Here is a 27,746-nt window from a genome sequence, read left to right on the forward strand (position 1 = left end):
CCTTTATTATGCTGAGGTATGTTCCCTGTATGCCCACTTTCTGGAGAGTTTTTATCATAAATGGGTGTTGAATTTTGTCAAAAGCTTTTCTTTCATCTGTTGAGATCTGCATCATATGGTTTTTACTCTTCAATTTGTTGATGTGGTGTATCACACTGATTGATTTGTGGATATTGAAAAATTCTTGCCTCCCTGGGATAAATCCCACTTGATCATGGTGTATGATTCATTTAATGTACTATTGGATTCAGTTTGCTAGTATTTTGTTGAGGATTTTTCCTTCTATGTTCATCTATGATATTGGCCTGTAATTTTCTTTTTTTGTGGTATCTTTGTCTGGTTTTGTTATCAGGGCGATGTTGGCCTTTTAGAATGAGTTTGGGAGTGTTCCTTCCTTTGAAATTTTTTGGAAGAGTTTCAGGAGGATAGGTGTTAACTCTTAGAACATTCTTTAACACCCTACACAAAAATAAACTCAAAATGTATTAAAGACCTAGAGGTAAGACCAGATAATATAAAGCATAGGCAGAACACTCTTCGACATAAATTGCAGCAATATCCTTTTCGATGCATCTCCTAGACTAATGGAAGTAAAAACAAAAATAAACAAATGGGACCTAATTAAACTCAAAAGCTTTTGAACAGCAAAGGAAACCATAAACAAAATGAAAAGACAACCCACAGAATGGGAGAAAATATTTGCCAATGACGTGACTGACAAGGGATTAATCTCCAAAATTTACAAACAGCTCATGAGCTCACTATCAAAAAACAAAAAACAAAAATAACTAAACCCAATAAAAAAAATGTGCAGAAGACCTAAATAGACATTTCTCCAAAGAAGACATACAGATGGCCAAGAGACACATGAAAAAATGTTCAACACTGCTAATTATTAGAGAAATGCAAATTAAAACTACAATGAGATATCACCTTACACCAGTCAGAATGGCCATCATCAAAAAGTCTACAAACAATAAATTTTGGAGGGGATGTGGATAAAAGGGAACCCTCCTACACTGTTGGTGGGAATGTAAATTGGTACAGCCACTATGGAGAACAGTATGGAGGTTCTTTAAAAAACTAAAAATTGAACTACCATATGATTCAGCAATCCCACTTCTGGGTATTTATCAACGGAGTTAAAGTAAAAATCTCAAAGAGATAACTGCATTTGCATGTTCATAGTAGCATTATTCACAATAGCCAAGATTTAGAAACAGCCTAACTATCCACTGACAGATGAATGGATAAAAAATATGTGGTATACACATACAATAGAATATTATGTAGCCTTTAAAAAGAATGAAGTCTTGCCATTTGTGACAACATGGATGGACTTGGAGATAACTCTAAGTGAAATAAGCCAAACACAGAAAGACAACTACTATGTATTTTCACTTATATGTGCAATGTAAAATAGTCCAACTCATAGAAGTAGAGAATGGTAGTTACCAGGGACTGGGGGAAGGTGAAAATGGGCAGATGATGGTCAAGAGTATAAAGATTCAGGTATATAAGATATTAAGTTCTGGAAGTCTGCTATACAGCATAGTGCCTATGGCTAAAAATACTGTATTGTATACTTAAAATTTACTAAGAGAGTAGCTCTTATGTTAAGTATTTGTAACTAATCATAATAGTAATAATAGTAATAACAGAGATGGGAGGAAACTTTGAGAGGTGATGGATGTGCTTATGGCCTTGATAGTGTTGATAGTTTCAAAGTATATACTTACCCGCAAACTCATCCAGTTGTATACATTAAATATGTACAGCTTTTTACGTGTCAATCATACCTCAATAAGTAGTTTTAAAACAAAAACTGTGTGACATGAGTGCAGGGACTGACAGACTGATGGAATGGAAAAGAACACCCAAGAGCCAATTTACTCAAATAAAAAATATTTAATCAACACAGTGTGAAGTTCAATGTAATTATGCACTATTCAATAAGTAGTACCAGCATAATTGTTTAGAAATAAAGAAAAAAATACTGAATCCTTTCTTCACTGTAAACATGAGTAACAATTTAGGTAGGGAAAAAGCCCCTTATGTAAAAAAAATAAAAACAAAACCAATAAAAACTTTATTACCTTGTGATATGGAATGTTTTATTGCTTTATTACCTTATTTTCATCAAAATATACCATATGCTATTAAAAAATCAAGTAATAAACTGGGAGAGAGAGTTGCAGCAGTAATTGACAACAGATTGTGTGCAGAATATATAAGGGACTCTTAAAATGAATAAGAACATGGAAAGAATCAAACAGAAAAATGAACCAAAGTCTTGAGCAGGCATTTCACATAAAAGGGAACATAAATAATAGTTAAACAAGGAGGAAGTTCAATCTTGTACACAGTTAGGAATACGAACAAATTTTTTAAAACAACAACAAATAGTAAAACCATAATGAGATACTATTTCACAGTCCCAGAATGGCAAATTTAAAGTCTAAGGTTGTCTATCATCCTTATCTACATGGAGCAAGAAGGTTTCTTAACAAAGTCTTGGTGGATCTGTAAAGTGGTAAAACAATTTTGGAAAACATTTTAAAGTGAGACACATGCACGCACACATACTAAACTCTAAGAGAAGCTAATTCATTTATAGTTATTTCATCTACATCAGCTTTTCCACTTTTACAACAGTGCATGCATATGATGCTCATCTTATCAATTTTAGTAGTTACAAATGTTCATCTATAGGAACCTGGACAAATGCATTGTCCTTCATAAAATATAAAACTATATAGCAAATAACTATGGCTACACACATCAATTTGGATAAATCTTAGAAACAATATTCAGTGAAAAAACATGTCTCTGAAGCATTCTTAGAGTATGATACTATACTTTAACACTTTTTAAACTAGGATTTTGTTTTTGGAGACATCTTGTTAGTCATGTTTTAAAGAAAAATAAGAAATAAGAAATAAATTATAAAATAATTATTACTTCTATAGTTGGGATAAGGTAAGAGTCTGGTAGCTTGGAGCATGGAGGGAGCCTCAGTTTTGACAGTAACACTCTGTCTTGAGTGGGTGCTGGGCTCATGGCTTCTTATTTTGTCATTCTGTTGACAGTATTTATAATTATTAAATATTATATTGCATGGCAAATATTTTATTACTTATATTGAAACATTATATATGTAATATCTTACAAAATAATTCATCCCTTTTTTATTTTATTTTTTCTAATTTTTTGTCTTTTTATTCTTACGTTACTTTAGAAAGTTGTTATTTAGGCAAACATTTAATATAAAAGTTTTATAAATATAAAGCAAACTTTCTTATTAAAGGTTTATATGGAAAGAATTAATAATATATGCAATCAGTTTTAATGTTCGCAAATATAGTGAACATTCCCATTCATTTAAATTTTTAAATAATTCAGTAATAGTTTGTAATGTTTCATATAATAATTGATACATCTATAAGGATAAGCATTTAATAATTTTGTTTGTATTGCCATATACATTATCAAATTAACTTGTTTTCTAATATATTTACTAATTGCAAATTAGCATATACAAAATCTATTGAAAATGTTGGTATCCAGCCAAAATTCTGAAATTTCTTGTCTGTCTAACAGTTTATTTTCTTGATTAAAAATAACTAAAGTAGTCATAACATTTTAAAATCACATTTAAAACTTAGTGTATGTCACTTTCTCTGTTAAAATACATGGGTTGCCCAGTTTTATCGGAACAATTTTATGATATGATTGTGATTATTATTCCATTTTTTAGATGAGGAACTTGAGGCTTAAAAGTGGTTTAAGAATACACACAAAGTAAGTTGGAGCTAGAATTTGAACACAGGTGGTCTCATTTAAAAACTCAACGGTTAATCAGAATTCATCTCTTGTATGATGCGTAAAAGTATTGCCACCTTTTCAAAGTGTTTTAACTCATTTTTCTATTCTTTATTTAGAACTTTCTGAAGGAAATGTATACATAGGGATATACATTTACATATCCAGTTTTTATTAGATACCTACCATTAAATTTGATATTTATTAGATTTAATATTCTCTTTATTGTGTATAAAAATCCTTTTATTTCTACTTATTAAATTTTTTCTAAGGAATTAATTATTAATTGTGTCACATATGTTTGAAATTTTTAAATTTGTTGTAATGATATTATACATTCTATTAATAAAATTTCTATGAAAACTTTTCCATCATAGTGACTTTAATTTTTAATATATTTAAGAATCCCATGTCATATTATATTATGTAAGTTTTTACTTCTATTCATTGGTGAAATTTGTCTATATATTTATCCCTTCCTACAGTTTTCCCAGTTGTATGTCATGATTAGTTTGGCTATTTCATTTAACTGAATTGGGTTCCAGTATATATTTTTGTGTATTCTAAATAATAGTCTATACAAGTTGTAAATAATTATTTGGTAATATTTGAAATAATTCAAATCCAAAATATTTTTCCCTAGGGTCTTAACACAGACATAGAAATTTATCTGAAAATGATATTTTTCAATGTTTTTGTCCTTTAATACTGAGGAAAATATTGAAGAGAGGTAAGGAGGAAAACCTGGTATACTTTCTTTGCCATATTTCTTTGATATTTTCAGAATTCTTTTTTTTAATTAAATAACTATTTGAGTGTGTATATATCTATCTTTTAATGAAATTTGCATGAAATAGGATAGTCATCCTTCTAAATTTACAAAATGTTCCCCCAGATTTGTACCCTTGATTATTGCCGCATTCATTTGTAATACTTTCTGCTTTGTGAATATCTGTTATATTTAAATTGAGTCTCCAGGATCTGGCCATAATATCATTTTAATTTTATTTTTTTAATAACATTTATCCACTTTATTCTTTTGTGTTTTCAGGATGTTTTTTAAGTGAGTCTGTGAATTTCTCATTGGAATTTCTACATTGTCAGTTCCACACATTACTCACAATGTGGTTTTTACCTTGACAATCATGATTTTCATTTTAATGCAGTCTTCCCTACAACTTATTGACATCACTGAACAGCTTTGTTCTTAATGGAAAGAATAAATGTCTTCTTCTATTACATGGAAATAATTAGACAAGTATTTTCTAATGTATTCTTTTGTTTTTATACTACATACATTTTAGATAAAAATGAGATTTTAGAATATTACACCTTAAACTTGCCCTTTTCTTCATAAACTTGAAGCTGAGGGTTTTTCCCCCTTTATTGTTTGGTAGTGGTAGTTTATTATTGGTTGTCTGTTTCTTAAAAGTTCATTTTGACAATATAGAAAAGGTTAATCTTGATAACATGGAAAAAGCTTTTGGTTCCATGAAAAGCCACAACTTTGACATATATATAAAGTTAAACTCGAAATAAGAAAAAGTGCACAGAGGGACATGAATTCAAAGATTGAGTGCTGCTGGTTGTGGGTGATGAGTCATTTTCTGCTACCTTATGGACTCTTTATGAAGGACCCACACTACATACATCTCACTTGACAGCACAATTGCTTTTCAAATTATGGTGATCATGCTGGGGAAGCATCCCTAAGAGCAGGATGATGACTGTCATGTATAGAAATACTAAAGTGAGGGTTTTTTTATGAGGTAGGATTGGTGTGGGAATGGAAATTCTGATTTTCGTGCACCTCCTCTGCTTGCTCTGTAACTTGGTCCTTGACCGTGATATTTAACATTTACTTATTATTCAGCTCTCAAATGACAATTCATTCCTAACTAATCAGTTTATCATGAGTTTGAAATACCAAGTCATTCAAAGGATGTAGGAGATAATCAAATCTATTATTTTCATGATCTTGAGAGTCTTTGATGGTTGTGGGTGATGGGTCTTGAAAATATTAACTGTACAGTGGACAAAACTATGAACTTAAATATTAACTGTATAATGGAGAGACCTGGCAAACATGACCTTAGCCAGGTGATGAAGGTTAACATCACCAGTGATATCATGTGTATATCAATTACCTGGATATGATATGACTAGAAGGGTACTTCATCTCTGTTGTATTCTTTCCAAAAATCCATTACTATTATCTAATGATGTGAAAATAACAACAAAATCCCAGGTGGGCAACATTCTACAGGACACCTGGCCCATATTCCTTAAGTCTGCCAAGTTTATGAAAAACAAGGAAATGATTAGAAACTCAGTAGAAGGTTAGAAGATATGATGATTAATTACAAATTAGTGCCCTGGAGTTTTCCTCAAAATAAGAAAAAGTGCACAGAGGGACATGAATTCAGATTCAGGGCTGATGGTTGTGGGTGATGAGTCTTTTTCTGCTACCTGATGGAAAAGAAATAAGACATCAATAGATAAGCTACTAAAATCAAAAAAAGAAAAAAATTGGGAAAGCAGTTAAAAGAAATACTCCAATGTCAGTTGCATAGTTTTGACTATGGTAATACAAGATGTTAAGGATGTGGGAAACTGGGTGAGGAATATATGGAAACTCTCCATACTATCATTAGAACTCTTCTGTAAACCTAAATTTATTCTAAAACAAAATGTTAATTAAAATTTTTGAATAGTCCATTCTATATTGCTAATGACAACACCAGATACAGATACTCCATAGAAATTTTCTTCTCTATTGAAGTAGCATATCATGCAGCAATTCAGCCCAGTTGTTTGAGGTAGAAGTAGAAGCCTGAAAATCGCTGAAATGGGCGAATTTCACCTTTGCTATTGGATGATAGATAGGCTGGATGTAGAATATTGGTTGGTTTATTATTTTCAGCACTGTGCCTGATCATTTTCAAAATAAATTCATTTTTTACCCCTTGTTTGTTCTCATTCCTATTTCTTTTTTAAAATTTAAGTGATACGTTCTTTATTTTTATTGAAATACAGTTGATTTACAATATCATGTTAGTTTCAGCTGTATAGCACAGCAGTTTAGTTACACACACACATGTATTCTTTTTTTTTAAACATCTTTATTGGAGTATAATTGCTTTACAATGGTGTGTTAGTTTCTACGTTATAACAAAGTGAATCAGCTATACGTATACGTATATCCCCATATCCCCTCCCTCTTACATCTCCCTCCCAACCTCCTGATCCCACCCCTCTAGGTGGTCACAAAGCACCGAGCTGATCTCCCTGTACCATGTGGCTGCTTCCCACTAGCTATCTATTTTACAATCGGTAGTGTATATATGTACATGCCACTCTCTCACTTTGTCCCACCTTACCCTTCCTGCTCCCCGTTTCCTCAAGTCTTTCTCTACATCTGCATCTTTATTCCTGTCCTGCTCCTAGGTTCTTCAGAACCATTTTTTTATTAGATTCCATATATATGTGTTAGCATACAGTATTTTTGTTCTCTTTTTGACTGACTTCACTCTGTATGACAGACTCTAGGTCCATCCACCTCACTAAAAATAACTTAATTTCGTTTCTTTTTATGGCTGAGTAATATTCCATTGTATATATGTGCAACGTCTTCTTTATCCATTCCTCTGTCGACGGACACTTAGGTTGCTTCCATGTCCTGGCTATTGTAAATAGAACTGCAGTGAAATTTGTGGTACATGACTCTTTTTGAATTGTGGTTTTCTCAGGGTATATGCCCAGTAGTGAGATTGCTGGGTCATATGATAGTTCTATTTTTAGTTTTCTAAGGAACCTCCATACTGTTCTCCATAGTGGCTGTATCAATTTACATTCCTACCAAGAGTGCAAGAGGGTTCCCTTTTCTCCACACCATCTCCAGCATATATCGTTTGTAGATTTTTTGATGATGGCCATTCTGACTGCTGTGAGGTGATACCTCATTGTAGTTTTGATTTGCATTTCTCTAATGATTACTGATGTTGAGCATCCTTTCATGTGTTTGTTGGCAATCTGTGTATCTTCTTTGTAGAAATATCTGTATAGGTCTTCTGACCATTTCTGGATTTGGTTGTTTGTTTCTTTGTTATTGAGCTTTATGAGCTACTTGTAAATTTTGGAGATTAATCCTTTGTCAGCTGCTTTGTTTGAAAATGTTTTATCTCATTCTGAGAGTTGTCTTCTCGTCTTGTTTATGGTTTCATTTCCTGTGCAAAAGTCTCTAAGTTTCATTAGGTCCCGTTTGTTTATTTTTGTTTTTATTTCCATTTCTCTAGGACATGGGTCAAAAAGGATCTTGCTGTGATGTATGTCATACAGTGTTCGGCCTATATTTTCCTCTAAGAGTTTTATGGTGTCTGGTCTTACATTTAAGTCTTTAATCCATTTAGAGTTTTATTTTGTGTATGGTGTTAGGGAATGTTCTAATTTCATTCTTTTACATGTAGCTGTCCAGTTTTCCCAGCACAACTTATTGAAGAGACTATCTTTGCTGTATTGTATATTCTTGCCTCCTTTATCAAAGATAAGGTGACCATAGGTGCATGGGTTTATCTCTGGGATTTCTATTCTGTTCCATTGATCTATATGTCTGTTCTTCTTTCAGTACCATACTGTCTTGATTACTGTAACTTTGTAGTATAGTCTGAAGTCAGGGAGCCTGATCCCTCCAGCTCCATTTTTCTTTCTCAAGATTGCTTTTGCTATTCGGGGTCTTTTGTGTTTCCTTACAAATTGTGAAATTTTTTGTTCTAGTTCTGTGAAAAATGCCAGTGGTAGTTTGATAGGGATTGCATTGAATCTGTAGATTGCTTTGGGTAGTATAGTCATTTTCACAATGTTGATTCTTCCATCCAAGAACATGGTATATCTCTCCATCTGTTGTATCATCTTTAATTTCTTTCATCAGTGTCTTATAGTTTTCTGCACACAGGTGTTTTATCAACTTAGGTAGGTTTATTCCTAGGTATCTTATTGTCTTTGTTGCAGTGGTAAATGGGAGTGTTTCCTTAATTTCTCTTTCAGATTTCTCATCATTAGTGTATAGGAATGCAAGAGATTTCTGTGCATTAATTTTGTATCCTGCAACTTTACCAAATTCATTGATTAGTTCTAGTAGGTTTCTGTTAGAATCTTTAGGATTCTCTATGTATAGGATCATGCCATCTGTAAACACTGACAGCTTTACTTCTTTTCCAATTTGGATTCATTTTATTTCTTTTTCTTCTCTGATTGCTGCAGCTAAAATTTCCAAAACTATGTTGAATAATAGTGCTGAGAGTGGACAACCTTGTCTTGTTCCTGATCTTTGAAGAAATGGTTTCAGTTTTTCACCATTGAGAATTATGTTGGCTGTGGGTTTGTCCTATATGGCCTTTATTATGTTGAGGTAAGTTCCCTCTATGCCCACTTTCTGGCGAATTTTTATCATAAATGGGTGTTGAATTTTGTCAAAAGGTTTTTCTGCATCTATTGGGATGATCATATGTTTTTTCTCCTTCAGTTTGTTAATATGGTTTATCACATTGATTGATTTGCATATATTGAAGAATCCTTGCATTCCTGTGGTAAACCCCACTTGTATGATCCTTTTAATGTGCCGTTGGATTCTGTTTGCTAGTATTTTGTTGAGGATTTTTGCATCTATGTTCATCAGGGATATTGGCCTGTAGTTTTCTTTCTTTGTGACATCTTTGTCTGGTTTTGGTATCAGGGTGATGGTGGCCTCGTAGAATGAATTGGGGAGTACTCCTTCCTCTGCTATATTTTGGAAGACTTTGAGAAGGATAGGTGTTAGCTCTTCTCTAAATGTTTGATAGAATTGGCCTGTGAAGCCATCTGGTCCTAGGCTTTTGTTTGTTGGAAGATTTTTAATCACAGTCTCAATTTCAGTGCTTGTTATTGGTCTTGATTATATTTTTTTATTTCTTCCTGGTTCAGTCTTGGTAGGTTGTGCTTTTCTAAGAATTTGTCCATTTCTTTCAGGTTGTCAATTTTTTTGGCATATAATTTCTTGTAGTAATCTCTCATGATCCTTTGTATTTCTGCAGTGTCAGTTGTTACTTCTCCTTTTTTCATTTCTAATTCTATTCATTTGAGTCTTCTCCCTTTTTTTCTTGATGAGTCTGGTAATAGTTTATCAATTTTGTTTATCTTCTCAAAGAACCAGCTTTTAGTTTTATTAATCTTTGCTATTGTTCTTCATTTCTTTTTCATTTATTTCTGATCTGATCTTTATGATTTCTTTCCTTCTCCTAACTTTGGGGGTTTTTTTATTCTTCTTTCTCTAATTTCTTCAGGTGTAAGATTAGGCTGTTTATTTGAGATGTTTCTTGTTTCTTTAGGTAGGATTGTATTGCTATAAACTTCCCTCTTAGAACTGCTTTTGCTGCATCCCATAGGTTTTTGGTCACCGTGTTTTCATTGTCATTTGCTTCTATGTATTTTTTGATTTCCTCTTTGATTTATTCAGTGATCTCTTGGTTATTTAGTAGTGTATTTTTTTAGCCTCCATGTGTTTGTATTTTTTACAAAACTTTTCCTGTGATTGATATCTAGTCTCATAGCATTGTGGTTGGAAAAGGTACTTGATACAATTTGAATTTTCTTAAATTTATGAAGGCTTGATTTGTGACCCAAGATATGATCTATAATGAAGAATGTTCCATGAACACTTGAGAAGAAAGTGTATTCTATTTTTTTTGTATGGAATGTTCTATAATTATCAATTAAGTCCATCTTATTTAATGTATCATTTAAAGCTTGTGTTTCCTTATTTATTTTCATTTTGGATGATCTGTCCATTGGTGACAGTGGGTTGTTAAAGTCTCCTACTATGATTTTGTTACTGTCCATTTCCTGTTTTATGGTTGTTAGCATTTGCCTTATGTATTGAGGTACCCCTATGTTGGGTGCATAAATATTTACAACTGTTGTATCTTCTTCTTGGATTGATCCCTTGATCATTATGTAGTGCCCTTCTTTGTCTCTTGTAATAGTCTTTATTTTAAATTTTATTTTGTCTGATATGAGAATTACTCCTCCAGCTTTCTTTTGATTTCCATGTACATGGAATGTATTTTTCCATCCACTCACTTTCAGTCTGTATGTGTCCCTAGGTCTGAAGTGCGTCTCTTGTAGAAAACGTATATACAGGTCTTGTTTTTGTATCCATTCAGCCAGTCTATGTCTTTTGGTTGGAGCATTTAATCCATTTACATTTAAGGTAGTTATCAATCTGTATGTTCCTATTACCACTTTCTAAGTTGTTTTGGGTTTGCTACTGTAGGTCTTTTCCTTCTCTTGTGTTTCCTGCCTAGAGAAGTTCCTTTAGCATTTGTTGTAAAGCTGATTTAGTGGTGCTGAATTCTCTTAGCTTTTGCTTGTCTGTAAAGGTTTTGATTTCTCCATTGAATCAGAATGAGATCCTTGCTGGTTAGTGTAATCTTGGTTGTAGGTTTTTCCCTTTCATCACTTTAAATATGTCCTGCCAGTCCCTTCTGGCTTGCAGAGTTTCTGCTGAAAGATGAGCTGTTAACCTTATGGGGATTCCCTTGTATGTTATTTGTTGCTTTTCCCTTGCTGCTTTTAATATTTTTTTTCTGTGGATTTAATTTTTGAAAGTTTGATTATTATGTTTCTTGGAGTGTTTCTCCTTGGATTTATCCTCTTTGGGACTCTGTGTGCTTCCTGGACTTGATCGATTATTTCCTTTCCTATATTAGGGAAATTTTCAATTATAATCTCTTAAAATATTTTCTCAGTTCCTTTCTTTTTCTCTTCTTCTTCTGGGACCCCTGTAATTCGAGTGTTGTTGCATTTAATGTCCCAGAATTCTCTGAGACTCTCCTCAATTATTTTCATTCTTTTTTCTTTATTCTGCTCTGCTGTAGTTATTTCCACTATTTTATCTTCCAGGTCACTTATCCATTCTTCTGCCTCAGTTATTCTGCTATTGATTCTTTCTATAGAATTTTAAATTTCATTTATTGTTTTCTTCATCATTGCTTGTGTGCTCTTTAGTTCTTTTATGTACTTGTTAAATGTTTCATGTATATTTTCCATTCAATTTCCAAGATTTTGGATCATCTTTACTATCATTACTCTGAATCCTTTTTCAGGTAGATTGCCTATTTCCTCTTAATTTGTTTGGTCTGATGGGTTTTACCTTGCTCCTTCATCTGCTGTGTGTTTCTCTGTCTTCTCATTTTGCCTAATTTACTGCATTTCGTGTCTCCTTTTCACGGGCTGCAGGTTCATAATCCCCGTTGTTTTTGGTGTGTGCCCCAGTGGCTGAGGTTGGTTCAGTGGGTTGTGTAGGCCTCCTGGTCTACACACACAAACTACTAATAAGATTTATTTAAAATAATATTGTATCAACTCCTAAATAGATTTCATTCTTCTATGCCGGTAAGTGCCAAATAGAAAATGTAATGAAGAATTAGATGCCTTTCTCAGAAACAATAAAATAAATATTGTGCCTAATTTTTATCTAATGAGAAGTTCCTAAGTCCTTGGTGAACAAAATTTGCAAAACTATTTGAGGACATAAAATGCCTGAACACAGGAAGAGATATACTCTTTTCAGGCCTAATGTCTAAATATATTAATTGTGAATATGCTAAGTCTTTCCAAATCAATCCATGCATTCAATGCTATTCTAATTAGAATTATGGTTGGAAAAAATAAATGTCCATGTATAGCTAAGGGAACTTTGAGAGAGATCAAGAAGAGACAGACTTACTCTATATCTGCAAAGATGTAATAACAATGAAAATAATTTAAGAAATAAGTTACTAACACATTACAATAAATTTTCCAATGAAAAATAGTGGAGAAACTAGACATACATCCACGAATATAGTGGTAAGTAATGTAGAGATGACATTATATAATAGTTAGAAAAAGACAGAATATCTCATAGATATGGTTGAGACAAGTTCTGTTTTCATGGAAGAGAACTATAGCCAGAATCCTGCTTCATACCACTTACTAAAAACAAACTAACCCCTAAAGGTGAAGACTAAATCTGTAAAATTGTAAAGTCAATAGAAAAAAATTGGACCTACAGTATTTTGTGGCCTTATAGAAAGGGCTTAATATTGACCAAGTTTACAACACATGATATCAGAACATATCTTTTTCTACATTAAAATATATGATCTACAAAAGAAACTATAGGCAACATAAATAGAAAAAACTGAAAGAATACCAATATCAAGACTCTAAAGATATTAGTATGTACAGTATATAAAGAACTGCTGCAAATCAATATCAAAAAAGAAGAAACACCCAAAAGAAAAATGATTAGTAAGCAATCAAATCTTAAAAATAAACACCTGAATTGCTAACAAATGCTTGACTAATTACTTAAACTGCCTAGAAGTAAGTAAAGTGCAAATTTGAAATAATGGCATGACACTGCTGTACACCTATCATTTTGGCATAGGATAAAAGTGTTACAGAATCAAAATTGATCAGGACATTAGGAGACATCAAATTCCTGTATTTTTATTGAAAACATTATGAAGATAAGCCTGTATTAGTTACTGAAATTATGTGTTTAAGGAACATGATGTTCCACTCTTGTATGTATCTCACAGTATTTCAAGTACAGATTCACATAAAACATGAACAAGTAGGTTCATTATAATATTGTTTATGGTAAAAGGGAAGTAGAGGAGGCTTATGTGTCCATCACTAGAAGATAAAAGCAAGTTAAATGTTGAGGATGCAGTTAGATGAAATAACCTAAAAATACCAAGTAACAGAGAGATTATGCAATTTTCCCAGCATTATATGACTAGTAAGAAGTAGAATCATTTAAACTCTTTGTCATATTTCAGAGATTGTACTTTTAATCACAGCTCTCAAAGAAACTATCTTTGCATGAAAAATGTAAACAAGATGTTGAAAACTACAGAGAAGTACAATTTATATAAACTAAAAATAAATGTACACTCTAACCAGTGCTATATAATCTCAAGGATAAATACACATGTAAGAATAGTAAATAGGTAAGGAGTGGTGGAGATGGATGGGAATGGGATTGGGACACAAAAAGTAAAAGTACTCAAATAAAATAATACAAGCAGAAGTGCTCAAGATGCTGGCCATTATCATTATTAAGTAATTAGAATAATTTATTTTTCAGAGTCAGACATATTTATAAATAATCTATTGTTAAGATAATATTTTTTTCTGATTTTGAGAAATCCTCAGTTATTTAAAAGTAAAATTCAGCATGTATTCAAACTTTTAATAAAAATAGTTAACAAGTATCTAAGCCATAGGCCACGCTATGAGTCAGGCACAGTTTTATGATAGATAATAGATAGCTAAACAGTAGATAGCTAGCTAGACATATTGAATACAGAAATATAGATAGAGAGGTAGATATATGTATAGCTATGTAATCAGTGATATACATACATGTATATATATACATATCCTCATTCTTTACTCAAAACATCAGTGCTATTAAATACCTTCTTCATTTTTGTGATAAGAAAATTAAGACCACGGAAACTGAAATGGCTTGTACAAGTTCAACCAGTGTGGTAGACTGAATAATGCCCCAAAGATGTTCACATTCTGATCCCTGGAATCTGTGAGTATTTACCTTATAGGGCAAAGGGGTGAATATCTTATGGCAAAAGATGTGATTAATTTAAGGATCCTGAGATGGACTGATTATCCTGGATTATCTGGGTGGATCCAATATAATCACAAGCATTCTCATAATACAGGAAGCAGAAGGGTCAGACAGAGAAAGATGATCTGTGAAGGAGGAAGATGTGATTACAGAAGAGGAGAAATTAGAGGAAAAGAGAGATTTGGTGATGTTACACTTTAAAGATGAAGGAAGGGACCACAAGCCTGAGAATATAGACATCCTCTATAAGCTGGAAAAGGTAAAGAAACAGATTCTCCTCTACAGCCACCAAAAAGAAAGCAGCTCTGCCGTCACCTTTATTTTAGCCCTTTAAGTCTCACTTTCTGCTTCAAATTTCCAGAAATTTAAGAAAATAAATTGATTTTAAACTACTAATTTTGTAGTAATTTGTTGCAGCAATTGGAAACTAATAGAACCAGCTAGTATCAGAGCCACATTTCAGTCTTATCTAATATTCTCCAATTGTACTTTCTATCTCAATTTAATAACTTGGAATATTCTTAGGTGACACATTATGGAATTATTATGAATATGTTTTTCAAATTAAGTCCTTCAAAATCTTCTCATGACCCAACTAAATTTGACCTTTGTAACAGACAGTGAAATTTCCTAACCTGTGAAGCTGTATAACATTATGGCACAGAAATTAAAATATCCCTGTTTTATATGGACCCAGGCAGCATGCACTTGCTTTCCAAATTGCAACTTTTCTACTGATATTTGAATATGTGCTAAGGCATGATGATGAACCCATAATAGATCCCTACTTGAAAAGGTGTGAAATAATACCTAAATTACCTCAGTGACATTTCAGAATCATACTCTTACTGAAAGAAATGCAAAGAAACAAGTAATGGCTTAATTCAGAAGAATATCTCCCACTTATTAGCACAATGTCTGACATATAGTAGAGATTAAAACAATACTTGTTGAATAAAAATATATATATTTCAAATAATCTCACAGTGAAATTAATTTAGAAAAATTATTTCATAAATCTGCTTCATTTCTATTGTCACATAAATCTTTTATTTTAGTTCACATAGAAGAGCAGAACATACTGTTATAATTACAGCTATTATTATGAATTCGAATGATGTTATTTTTTTATCTATCATTTGGAGCTAAAAAAGAGCAATGCAGCTTCACTTGAGTTAGTGCTAAGACATTTACAATAGATGAGAATTAAATTAAATGGTATAATATACCAATTGTCATTAAATAAGCCTAGAGCTGCTTTAAAAAATTATTGTCACTTGAGTTAGGAATTATAACTTTCTCTGCTGTTTTATATTCATCAAAAAGACTAAATTTGGAATTAGAAGAAATGCAATGTACTGCTTTAAGCCACTTTTGAGTTTACAAGTTGACAGAACTTTTCTTTAAGCACAGTTTACAAGAAGGAAAATTTGAACTGAAAGAAAATGGGACACAGCTATGTCTCTGTGTTTGAGTATCATGAATACCTTGGTTATGAGAGACTATCTGGAAAATGCTTCTTTCCTACACACTATTCAATTGTTGTCCTATGTCATGAATAAATACGTAGCTTTTTCTGGTTGTACATAAATGATCAAGGTCATACACAATCATATAAATAGGTAGAGATTTAATGAGAGGACAGTTAAATGTCTGAGATAACTAAGGAGGCGTCAAAGCATTTCCTAAGGTAAATACAATCTTGAGAAATCCTTAGGGCCTTAATTGACAGTGAATTACTCTATTCTCTCCTTTTATTCCTCTCAGGCTCCCAAACACAGGCCTTTAAAAATTAAATTTTCCAGATTAATATTCCTAGACTTTATAGGTATTGTAAATGCATAGTTCAAAACCCCATAAACACAGGGCTGTTGTTTTAAATCCTCTCATTATAATCTTTTTGTTTGTTTATTTGTATTTCATTGCCTAGAATTTTGTAAAAAAAAAACATAGTTGTCATCTCTCTTTACCTGTGAGCTGACTGAAGATGTAGCACTTCAAGGCGTCTCCACATTAAATAGGGGATCTTAGTTTCAATTCCTTTTACCACATCATTGCATGAGCCAAATGACTTATCTCTCCTGAGTGGTTTCTGTGTAACCTTCAGATCTTTTTAGCCAATATTTTCAGCCATCAGCAGGGTAACTGCAATTTAAGGTCACCACTCTGCTTTTAAATTACTTCTAATTTTTGGCATCTGCAGATTTTCTTTCTTTTCAGTTCAAAAATAGACTGAAAGGGCAGTTATTGTATTTATCCAGTATTTTTGTTTGTTAATCTGGTCCACAATTGTGCTAGAATTAAAAAATGTTAGTGTAACCTCATTTTTAGGCAGAATTTGTGATTAATCATTTGAGTATAGTGCTGTCATAATTTAGTTTGATAAAAGTAGTAATTTATAATTTTGTTAAAGATATTGAAAATATTTATTCATTAAGACTACCTTTTGAATTATCCACCGAGAACAAATCAATAATTGTTTTTACCATTTCCAGTTGCTCAGGGTTTGTTTCCAGCCCTATTTATCTAATTCCCCAAGCACATAATCCCATGGAATTTGACATTCTGAATTAGTCTGTGGTAGATGTCTGCTTTTCCCTGTCCAACAAACCTTCTGTTGTCTTTTGGAAATACAAGCCAGTTATTCTCTGAGGAACTTCTCATCTGTTACTGGATAGAGATCTCAATCAACAGGTCATGATTCCCCCATGAACTGGGGTGGTCACCACAGTTATTTTTCCAGTGCAAAGTTTTGGTTGAAGAGAAAACTCTTTTACTCTTTTCACATGTAGTCCTGGAGGTACTGAGGACATGATCACAAATACATAATGCCTGCCTAAAATTAAAACTGCAAAGTTTAAGTCAGAGCTGAAAAGGTAGATTTGGAATATTATGTGACTCTGTGCACTAAGCCAGTCTTAAAAGGAGATCTTTTACTGAACATTTAACTTAAGCCAAAAAATTCAATATTTTAAAGTTAGTTGAATGTCTTTTTTTCACTTGTTTTTTTTTGTTCTTTTTTTTTGTTGTTTTTTTAAACTTTAAAGAATTGAAATACAGTTAATTTACAATGTTGTGTTAGTTTCAGGTGTGCAGCAAGGTGAATCAGAATGTCTTCAAAAATAAAGGTCATGCCTGAAATATTCTAGATCCATCCTTCTTCCATGGGTCATATACATAATTTCAATTAAGATACGCATATTTATGACTACTAAATGTATATCTGCATCCCAAGCTTCTACTCTCAGCTCCAACCATGAATAGCAAATTTATAATATTTACTTGAATATTTTAATGTACCTCAAATCCAAACATTTCTATGATAAAAATCATTTACTCCATCTTTCCCTTTCTTACACCCCTCCCAATAACTGTTAACTGAAAAAAAAAAATGCACAGTCTAAAGTTGTGAGTTATGATTTATCCCAGGACCTTACTGAGGACTAAAGCCCAGGAGACAGCCTCTTAGATAGCTCTGAAGAGCTGTTCCTAAGAGGTAAGGGAGGAGCCAGGATATATAGGAGTTTTTTGCTGAAAAACTAAACAAAACAAAACAAAATAAAATATATAGTCAGACATCACAAGATTACTGCTAATCAGAAAAACAGACATCTCAATAATTTTAGCAGTTTTCTGTGTATGGGAAAATGCAAGAATCTGGGCTCAAATTTTTCCTTTTTTTAAAAAAAATATTTATTTATTTATGACTGTGTTGGGTCTTCATTTCTATGTGAGGGCTTTCTCTAGTTGTGGCAAGCGGGGGCCACTCTTCATCACGGTGCGTGGGCCTCTCACTATTGCATCCTCTCTTGTTGCGGAGCACAGGCCCCAGACGCGCAGGCTCAATAATTGTGGCTCATGGGCCCAGTTGCTCCGCAGCATGTGGGATCTTCCCCGACCAGGGCTCGAACCTGTGTCCCCTGCATTGGAAGGCAGATTCTCAACCACTGTGCCACCAGAGAAGCCCCTCAAATTATTCCTTTGATGTTCATCTTAACTATCTAGGACCACTATCTTGTTTTTCTCCATCCTGAATCTCCCTCAGGGCACACTGTCAGGGATAGCTGCAGTGGCTGATGGTTTGATGGTGGGCAACATTCGTTATTTACTGGAATGGCAGGCAATAATATTTGTCTTCATAACTTTGTTCCTATTTTCCAGTGCTCCCTAGCCTATTGAATGGTATTTATATGTATCCATAAGTGCAAACACAGGAATCATAGTTGGCATGTCCCTCACTTAGAAATCTCATATCAAATAGAACATCAATTTTTCTTAGTTTTACCTTCTTTTTTTAAAAAAAAATGACCTGGAAATACAATATAATGTTAAGTGAAAAAACATTTTTGAATAGATTTTAGGTTAAGTAAATTACATATTTACATATATGTACAGGAAAAAATAGTGGAATAGTGTACCAAAATAATAGTGGTTTTCTCTGGGTGCTGGAACTTTCACTTTTACATTCTTATATATATATATATATATATATATATATATATATATATATATATATATATATATATATATTTCATTAATATTAATATGTCAATGTTGGCTTTTTTGTTGACATATATTTGATTTACAATGTTGTGTTAGTTTCAGATGTACAGCAAAATGATTCAGTTATACATACATATATATATATATTTTTTTTTTTCAGATTCTCCTTATAGGTTATTACAAAATATTGAGTATAGTTCCCAGTAGGTCCTCGTTGGTTATCTATTTTATATATAGTAGTGTGTATATGTTAATCCCACATGAATAATTTATCCCCCTCTTTTCCCTTTGGTAACTATAAGTTTGTTTTCTATGTCTCTGGGTCTATTTCTGTATTGTATATCAGTTCATTTGTATCATTTTTTTTACATTACAAATATAAGCTATATCATATAATATTTGTCATTCTCTTCTGGTTTACTACATTTCATACAAGAATCTCTAGGTCCATCCATGTTGCTGCAAATGGCATTATTTCATACTCTTTTATGGCTGAGTAATATTGCATTGTATAAATACACCACATCTTCTTTATCCATTCATCTGTTGGTGGAGAGATAGATTGCTTCCTTGTCTTGGCTATACCTAGAGACAAATGGAAATGAAAACATGGTGATCGAAACCCTATGGGATGCAGTGAAATTAGTTGTAAAAGGAGAGTTTATAGTGATATAAGCTTACCTCAGGAAACAAGAAAAGAATGTCAAATAAACAACCTAACCTTACACCTAAAGCAACTAGAGAAAGAAAAACAAACAAAACCCAAAGTTAGTAGAAGGAAAGAAATCATAAAGATCAGAGCAGAAATAAATGAAATAGATACTAAGAAAACAATAAAAAGATCAATGAAGCCAAAAGCTGGTTCTTTGAAAAGATGAACAAAATTGAAAAACTTTTGGCCAGATTCATAAAGAAAAAAAGAGAGATGGCTCAAATCAATAAATTAAGAAATGAAAAAGGAGAAGTTACAACTAATAGTACAGAAATACAGAGATTACTGCAAGAAACAATATGTCAATAAAATGGAAAACCTAGAAGAAATGGACAAATTCTCAGAAAGGTACAATCTCCCAAGATTGAGCCAGGAAGAAATAGAACATTTGAACAGACCAATTACAAGTACTGAAGTTGAATCTGTGATTTAAAAACTCCCAACATAAGCCTCTTAGATAGCCTTATCCACGAGAGGGCAGACAGCAGAAGCAAGAAGAACTACAGTCCTGCAGCCTGTGGGACAAAAAACACACTCACAGATAGACAAGATGAAATGGCAGAGGGCTATGTACCAGATGAAGGAACAAGATAAAACCCCAGAAAAAAAAAACTAAATGAAGTGGAGATAGCAACCTTCCAGAAAAAGAATTCAGAATAATGATAGTGAAAATGATGCAGGACCTTGGAAAAAGAATGAAGGCAAAGATCGAGAAAATGCAAGACATGTTTAACAAAGACCTAGAAGAATTAAAGAACAAACAAACAGAGATGAGCAATACAATAACTGAAATGAAAACTACACTAGAAGGAATCAATAGCAGAGTAACTGAGGCAGAAGAATGGATAAGTGACCTGGAATACAGAATGGTGGAATTCACTGCTGTGGAACAGAATAAAGAAAAAAGAATGAAAAGAAATGAAGACAGCCTAAGAGCCCTCTGGGACAACATTAAAAGCAAAAACATTCACATTATAGGGGTCCCAGAAGGAAAAGAGAAAGAGAAAGAACCCGAGAAAATATTTGAAGAGATTATAGTCAAAAACTTCCCTAACAGGGAAAGGAAATAGCCACCCAAGTCCAGGAAGCACAGAGAGTCCCATACAGGATAAACCCAAGAAGAAACACGCAGAGACACATAGTGATCAAATTGGCAAAAAAATAAAGACAAAGAAAAATTATTGAAAGCAGCGAGGGAAAAATGACAAATAACATACAAGGGAACTCCCATAAGGTTAACAGCTGATTTCTCACCAGAAACTCTACAAGCCAGAAGGGGGTGGCATGATATACATAAAGTGATGAAAGGGAAGAACCTATAACCAAGATTACTCTACCCGGCAAGGATCTCATTCAGATTCGGTGGAGAAATCAAAAGCATTACAGACAAGCAAAAGCTAAGAGAATTCAGCACCCACAAACCAGCTCTACAACAAATGCTAAAGGAACTTCTCTAAGTGCAAAACATAAGAGAAGAAAAGGACCTACAACAACAAACCCAAAACAATTAAGAAAATGGTCATAGGAACATACATATAGATAATTACCCTAAACATGAGTGGATTAAATACTCCAACCAAAAGATATAGACTGGCTGAATGGATACAAAAACAAGACCCATATATATGCTGTCTACAAGAGACCCACTTCAGACCTAGGGACACATTCAGACTGAAAATGAGAGGATGAAAAAAGATACTCCATGCAAATGGAAATCAAAAGAAAGCTGGAGTTGCAATACTCATATCAGATAAAATAGACTTTAAAATAAAGAATGTTACAAGAGACAAGGAAGGACACTACATAATGATCAGGGGATCAATCCAAGAATAATATATAACAATTACATATATATATGCACCCAACATAGGAGCACCTCAATACATAATGCAACAGCTAGCAGCTATAAAAGAGGAAAGCGACACTAACACCATAATAGTTGGGGACTTTAACACCTCACTTGCACCAATGGTCAGATCATCCAAAATGAAAATAAATAAGGAAACAGAAGCTTTAAATGACACAATAGACCAGATAGATTTAATTGATATTTATAGGACACTCCATCGAAAAACAGCAGATTACCCTTCTCAAGTGCAGACGGAACATTCTCCAGGATAGATCACATCTTGGGTCACAAATCAAGCCTCAGTAAATTTAAGAAAATTGAAATCGTATCAAGCATGCATCTGACCATAACACTATGAAATTAGAAATCAATTACAGGGGAAAAAATGTAAAAAACACAAACACATGGAGGCTAAACAATATGTTACTAAATAACCAAGATATCACTGAGGAAATCAAAAAATACCTAGAGACAAAGGACAATGAAAACACGATTATCCAAAACCTATGGGATGCAGCAAAAGCAGTTCTAAGAGGGAAGTTTATAGCTATACAAGCCTACCTCAAGAAACAAGAAACATCTCCAATAAACAATCTAAACGTACACCTAAAAGAACTAGAGAAAGAAAAACAAACAAAACCCAAAGTTAGTAGAAGGAAAGAAATCATAAAAACCAGAGCAGAAGTAAGTAAAATAGAAACAAAGAAAACAATACCAAAGATGAATAAAGCTAAAAGCTGGTTGTTTTAGCAGATAAACAAAATTGATAAACCATTAGCCAGACTCATCAAGAAAAAGAGGGAGAGGACTCAACTCAATGAAATAAGACATGAAAAAGAAGTTATAACAGACACCACAGAAATATAAAGCATCCTAAGAGACTACTAGAAGCAACTGTATGCCAATAAAATGGACAACCTGGAAGAAATGGACAAGTTCTTAGAAAGATATAACCTTTCAAGATTGAACCAGGAAGAAATAGAAAATATGAACAGACCAATCACAAGTAATGAAATTGAAAGTGTGATTTAAAATCTTCCAACAAACAAAAGTCCAGGACCAGATGGCTTCACAGGTGAATTCTATCAAACATTTAGAGAAGAGCTAACACCCATCCTTCTAAAACTCTTCCAAAAAATTACAGAGGAAGGAACACTCCCAAACTCATTCTGTGAGGCCACCATCACCCTGATACCAAAACCAGACAAAGATGCTACAAAAATAAAATTACAGACCAATATCACTGATGAACATAGATGAAGAAATCCTCAACAAAATACTAGCAAACAGAATCCAACAACACATTAGAAGGATCATACACCATGATCAAGTGGAATTTTTCCCAGCGATGCAAGCGTTCTTCAATATACACAAATCAATCACTGTGATACACCATATTAACAAATTGAAGTTTAAAAGCCATATGATCATCTCAACAGATGCAGAAAAAGCTTTTGACAGAATTCAACACCCATTTATGATAAAAACTCTCCAGAAAGTGGGCATAGAGGGAACCTACCTCAACATAATAAAGGCCATATAGGACAAACCCACAGCAAACATCATTCTCAATGGTGAAAAACTGAAAGCATTTCCTCTAAGATCAGGAACAAGACAAAGACGTCCACTCTCACCACTATTATACAACATAGTTTTGGAAGTCCTCGCCATGGCAATCAGAGAAGAAAAAGAAATAAATGGAATACAAATTGGAAAAGAAGAAGTAAAACTGTCACTGTTTGCAGATGACGTGATCCTATACATAGAGAATCCTAAAGATGCGACCAGAAGACTACTAGAGCTAATCAATGAATTTGGTAAAGTTGCAGGATACAAAATGAATGCATAGAAATCTCTTGCATTCCTATACACTAATGATGAGAAATCTGAAAGAGAAATTAAGGAAACACTCCCATTAACCATTGCAACAAAAAGAATAAAATACCTAGGAATAAACATACCTAGGGAGACAAAAAACCTGTTCGCAGAAAACTCTAAGACATGGATGAAAGAAATTAAAGATGATACCAACATATGGGGAGATATACTATGTTCTTGGATTGGAACAATCAATATTGTGAAAATGCCTATACTACCCCAAACAATCTACAGATTCAATGCAATCCCTATCAAATTACCAATGGCATTTTTTACAGAACTAGAACAAAAAATCTTAAAACTTGTATGGAGACACAAATGACCCCGAATAGCCAAAGCAGTCTGGAGGGAAAAAAACGGAGCTGATGGAATCAGACTCCTTGCCTTCAGATTATACTATAAAGCTATAGTAGTCAAGGCAGTATGGTACTGGCACAAAAACAGAAACATAGATCAATGGAACAAGATAGAAAGCCCAGAGATAAACCCATGCACCTATGGTGAACTAATCTATGACAGAGGAGGCAAGGATATACAATGGAGAAAAGACAGTCTCTTCAATAAGTGGTGCTGGGAAAACTGGACAACTACATGTAAAAGAATGAAATTAGAACACTCCCTAACACCATACACAAAAATAAACTCAAAATGGATTAGAGACCTACATGTAAGATGGACACTGTAAAACTCTTAGAGGAAAACATAGGAAGAACACTCTTTGACATAAATCACAGCAAGATGTTTTTTGATCCATCTCCTACAGTAATGGAAGTAAAAACAAAATAAACAAATGATACCTAATGAAACTTCAAAGCTTTTGCACAGCAAAGGAAACTACAAACAAGACGAACAGAGAACCCTCAGAATGGGAGAAAATGTTTGCAAACGAATCAATGGACAAAGGATTAATCTCCAAAATATATAAACAGCTCATGTAGCTCAATATTAAAGAAACAAACAACCCAATCCAAAAATGGGCAGAATACCTAAATAAACATTTCTCCAAAGAAGACATACAGATGGGCAAGAAGCACATGAAAAGCTGCTCAACATCACTAATTATTAGAGAAATGCAAATGAAAACTACAATGAGGTATCACCTCACACCATTTAGAATGGGCATCATCAGAAAATCTCCATACAACAAATTCTGGAGAGGGTGTGGAGAAAAGGGAACCCTCTTGCACTGTTGGTGGGAATGTAAATTGATACAACCACTATGGAGAACAGTATGGAGGGTCCTTAAAAAGCTAAAAATAGAATTACCATATGGCTCAGCAATCCCACTACTGGGCATATACCCAGAGAAAACCATAATTCAAAAAGACACATGCACCCCAATGTTCATTGCAGCACTATTTACAATAGCCAGGTCATGGAAGCAAACTAAGTGCCAATCAACATATGAATGGATAAAGATGTGGTACATATATAGAATGGAATATTACTCAGCCATAAAAAGGAACGAAATTGGGTCATTTGTTGAGTCGTGGATGGATCTAGAGACTGTCATACAGAGTGAAGTAAGTCAGAAAGAGAAAAACAAACATCATATATTAACGCATATGTGTGGAACCTAGAAAAATGGTACAGATGAACTGGTCTGCAGAGCAGAAACTGAGACACAGATGCAGAGAACAAACGTATGGACACCAAGGGGGGAAAGCAGTGGCGATGTGTGTGTGTGGGGTGGTGTGATGAATTGGGAGATTGGGATTGACATGTATACACTGATGTGTATAAAATGGATGACTAATAAAAACCTGTTGTATAAAAAATAAATAAATAAATAAAAACTCCCAAGAAACAAAAGTCCAGAACCAAATGGCTTCACAGGTGAATTCTATCAAACATTGAGAGAAGAATTAACACCTATCCTTTTGAAACTATTGCAATATATTGCAGAGGAAGGAACACTTCCGAACTCATTCTATGAGGCCACCATCATCCTTATACCAAAACCAGACAAAGATACCGCAAAAAAAGAAAATTATAGTCCAATATCCCTGATGAATATAGATGCAAAAATCCTCAACAAAATACTAGCCAATCAAATCCAACAATACATTGAAAGGATCATACACCATGATCAAGTGGGATTTATCCCAGGGATGCAAGGATTTTTCAATATCCATAAATCAATCAGTGTGATACAGGACATTAACAAATTGAAGAGTAAAAACCATTTGATCATCTCAGTAGATGCAGAAAAAGTTTTTGATAAAATTCAACATCCATTTATGATAAAACTAATTTCACCTTCTTAATTATTATTGTATTGATCTGTTTCTCTCCATCCCCAGGGCACCACACCAGTTTATCATAATTTTCCAAAAAGTTAAAAACATGACTCATGAATGTATGAAGTGAACACATATCAAATTTTTTGATTCAATGCAGTATTTATTGGCTGAAGTAAATAGGTGGTAAATCTGGTTCAAAGAACATTTTTAGCAATAAGGGAGGTGTAAGATATGTACAGTCCAACAGAAGAGATATTTTTGAGGCAGATTTGCTTCAGAGTTAGAAATAAAATTGATATATATTCAACAAGGCTATAAAACTGTAACTTTGGTGTTATGTTCTCTACCAAAGAGTAATTTATAACTTAGAATGTAATTCTTTTGAGTCTGAGTTCTTAATATAAAGTCAACCTAAGTATATTCCCTTAGATAATTAAATAATCTTTGTGTGAGTCCATCATTTTGTTTAACTATCAATTTTTAATTTTTTTCTAAGTATTCTTCCCATTTCGATCATGAATAATTGCCATGGATTATTCTCTAGCACAAAGAGCTGTTCTCATTATGTTTTGACCCATTTCTTTTTCAGAGTGCAGCCAGAGTAATTTTAAAAATTACAAATATTATCAATTTATTCTGCTCAACTCTCAATAACTGGGTTTGAAACCATTCAGTGCTTTCCTTAATGTGGCCTACAAGATGCTGTAGTTTTAGAGACTTCCCTGCCTTTCTAATTTTTATTTAAAACACTCTCACCTTCTCCCTTGTTGTATACTTCAGCTTCTTGGAACTTGGACCTTCAATTTAATCTTTTACTAGTCCATATTTCTTCCAAGAACATAGAACCTTTCTGTTCTAGGGGTGACCCTTCTGTCCTGACCTTTCCTTCACCCACCTAATTTCTATTCAGTCTCTGCAATGTAGCTCAACAGTAACTCCCTCAGAGTATGTTCCTGATACACCAGTGTAAATCAGATTCTTTACTATGCGTTCTCACTGTGCATTTATTCTTTCCTTCAGAATTATTGTCTCAATTTTTAATCATGCATTTATTAGCAGGCATATCTAATTAATGTGAATAGAAGCCAGGGACATTATATATTTAAAATCTCATATGTAACACCATTCCTGGCACATAGTATAGAGTCAGTGTTTATTCTGATTAATAGTTAAATGAATTCAATATAGTCTTTCATGTTTTGAGCACTGCATTCTTACAGTGAATAGTAGAATAAAAAATCAAAACTCTTGTGTGCCAGTATTTTCTATTATGTTGAATGACACTGAAAGTTATACCAAAGGCAGTATAAATTGTGTCAGATGCTTAGTATTTCAGACAATTTATAACTTAAATGTCAAATTAATAAATGTATATTTTATTTTAATATAACAAAATTCAGTTATTAGATTTCCTTTTTAAAATCTTTTGATTCTCCTGTGTATTCCTTTAGGACAAACACCATACATATTTTTTTCCAGTAAGTTACACATGTTAACTTGTAAGATTGCCTTAGGCTTATTATAAACTTATTTAAATGCCTTCTTTTCGGTGCATTTTCCCACTGAATCTCATATATGTGATGCCACATACACCCATGTCTTATGTTCTGGTACGATAGATCAGCGTTCTGTGTTTTAAATGAAAATGCACACCTATTTATCAATATTCACATGAGTCTGTATAAAGCAACCCAAATAATATGGAAAACATAAAGATATAAAAACCACCTGAAATTTTGTCCATAGATTAATCATTGTTAACATCTTTATCATTTTCCTTGCAGATATCTTTTGACACATGCCTGTAATTTACACAAATGGGATAAAATTATTCATGCAATTCAATGACTTTTAACAAAATACCTTTTTATTTATTATAAACTAAAATATGTAATAGTTCAAATTAAATAGTGATACATAGATTTTAGAAAAAAATCAAAAACAAAACAGTTCTCTTGCCTCATTGCTTCCTATTTTCCAGTTGTCATCCACAGAGGTATTTGCATTCAACTATTTTAGTTGTCGTCTATTCTCCCCACTTTTCCTCTGTAGAAGATATATCACATG

Source organism: Mesoplodon mirus (assembly GCF_964341445.2).
Source record: "Mesoplodon mirus genome assembly, chromosome: 2".
Taxonomy (NCBI): domain Eukaryota; kingdom Metazoa; phylum Chordata; class Mammalia; order Artiodactyla; family Ziphiidae; genus Mesoplodon; species Mesoplodon mirus.